This window comes from Poromitra crassiceps, assembly GCF_964638095.1.
Source record: "Poromitra crassiceps genome assembly, chromosome: 21".
Classification (NCBI taxonomy): domain Eukaryota; kingdom Metazoa; phylum Chordata; class Actinopteri; order Beryciformes; family Melamphaidae; genus Poromitra; species Poromitra crassiceps.
The window spans coordinates 5,667,293-5,669,680 of record NC_139638.1 but is presented as its reverse complement, the minus strand read 5'-3'; positions in this window follow the sequence as shown (position 1 = coordinate 5,669,680).

Here is a 2,388-nt window from a genome sequence, read left to right as displayed (position 1 = left end):
TTTCCTTTACTGTGTGCTGATGAAATTTAGTAGCCTAGGATTCAGTTTTAAAGGTCCCATTCCGTGCAAAAGCTGTTTTTACTTGTAAATGCATATTTACTGCTGTCAGCCCTCCCTGTAATGAGTGGTCACACGCTCAGAACTGCCACAGTTGGATTTGTCCCTATCCAGCGTCCCCCTGCAGTCTCCTCCAAGCCACACCCCCAAACGCTTTGTTTGCCCAGAGGGGAATTGGGACGTCACTAGCTTCCTCCTGCATACTGCGCGGGTCTCTCTCACACAAGCTACCTGCACCATTTTGTCTATAGCCACAAAATTAACACTTCTAGCTGGAGCGACGCCAACTGTACGTGATCCAGCAACTGCAGAGGTGCATTCGGTAAGTCTAGGCATTTTGAGATGTCCTCTTTAGCGTAGTACCGTTAAGTTAATGATAACTCGCAACCTAGCGTGCTGGTCCACAGACGCTAATCTGATTGGCCGCTGGGAGCCTGGGGCGGGCTCTCCCTCAGCGGCCAATGGGAACTGTTAGTTCTGAATATATTATAGAAACAGGCCATTCTTGGGAAGCGACCAGATGAGGAAGTGAGAACTCCGTCACAACAAACGGGGTTGCTATATTTTCGACAGATTAATCCAGAATCATGTTTTATGGACCAGAGACACACGTTTTTAAGAGGTTACAGCTGCACGAATTGGGACCTTTAATTTCAAAGTTAATTTCATTGTTTGTTTTGAGTTTACCTTTAAATTCAGCTCAAGCAACTAACCTTGCTAGCTTTGCATACAGAATACTATTTTATGTTAGGCTATAGTGCAAAATTGTTTTTGGTTCATTATGAAAATGTGATGGGATGAACTGGACACCATATTCTCAGTAGCCTACCCTATTTAATGGGAAACCGCAAATCAGCAACTGTTGTTTACACACAAACATTGACTTTATTGACCTCAGAGATTACTTCTGTGTACTTATACTGTATATTATTCAACTCATCATGAGAAGACCTGTCATTCAGGCCTAATATGAAGGCTCTATGACGATTTTGAAAAAACTGCCTCAAAATTGGCAGCCATCTTGGATTTGAAGGTCAAAAATAGGTCAAATCATTATATAAACACCAAATATGTATTCCTTGACCAGAATAAGCTCTGAAACCATGTATTGTGCATCATTGTAGGTCAAAGCATTAAAACGTTCATTTCCACAGCAGCTATTTTGGATTTTGGTCTCTCAAATATTTTCCCCGCCTTTTTTAAAAATACACCCCGGCTAAATTTGTTTATTAACCCTCCTAGATGACAAATCCATTGAGAAACGGACCTTCGCTGTCCACGGTCACGGAAGTGCCACAGATGACCCTACTATCAGGCCAGCCAAAACAAAATGGAAACTTCCGGTTAAAACTTTAAAAATAATGTCAATTAAAAACAAGTAAATAGCCTTACTGATGCACGTTGGAGGAGAAAAGGGTGTTTCAACAATCGAAGCCGCAAACATTGTATCAAAATACTCATTGTGATGTTAAGATTATATGCAGTGAAACTGTGGCTGTAAAGCATCACTCAAAATGTTATCGTTGCAATGAGGGTTTTATTTTAAAAGAGCTAAAGCGGACGACCTACCTACATTCTGGCTGACTTGACGCCTTTGCACTCGTGCATGACAGATGCTGTTTTCTCTCGCCATATTCCATCAATGTAATGTAACTGTTAAGAAAGTCGAATTTCAGCCTGTGGGAATCACTGATTCACTGACTCTCACTGGCAGCAAATCAAGAGGAGGAGAAGCAGGGTTGGAAAATAATGCATTGGACCACCGCCAAGATTTATATTGCCATGGCGTGCAGAGCCGTTACGTAAAAACCCACCTCACTTGCAGGGTCGCTCTTTCGGCTTAACGGCCCGGCTTGGCAACTTTTAGATTGACGAAAATGCTGCTAGTTTGTGGCTATTAGTGGGATTTTTGGCCAGTCTCAAAGGGGCTGTATAGTAGCCTATTTAGTGTTTCGTAGTGTACAGCTATTATAAATTGTTCCCAAAACATATTGTTTCTCAGTAGTAAGGCACTAGTGAGAAATACACCAATGAGTGAAAAGTATGACCACATAAAGCAATCTTATTTAACCATCCGACATCCTGTGTAATGTCTTGTAACTACTGTATACAAGGTGACCATTAAAATACAGTCAGACAGTTTCTGCGTTGATTTGTCTTACTGCCTGGTTGTGTCCCAGGGTGAGACCTAGCCAACTGAAACTACGATATCGAGACTATTGAGACTGTGCCCTCTATCGTTGCAACGGCCTAAAAACTGCGCTTAGTGCCAGGCGCAGCGCAGATTAGTGGGCGTGGACCGGCCCACTCCATATTTTGGTGTTGGCGCTA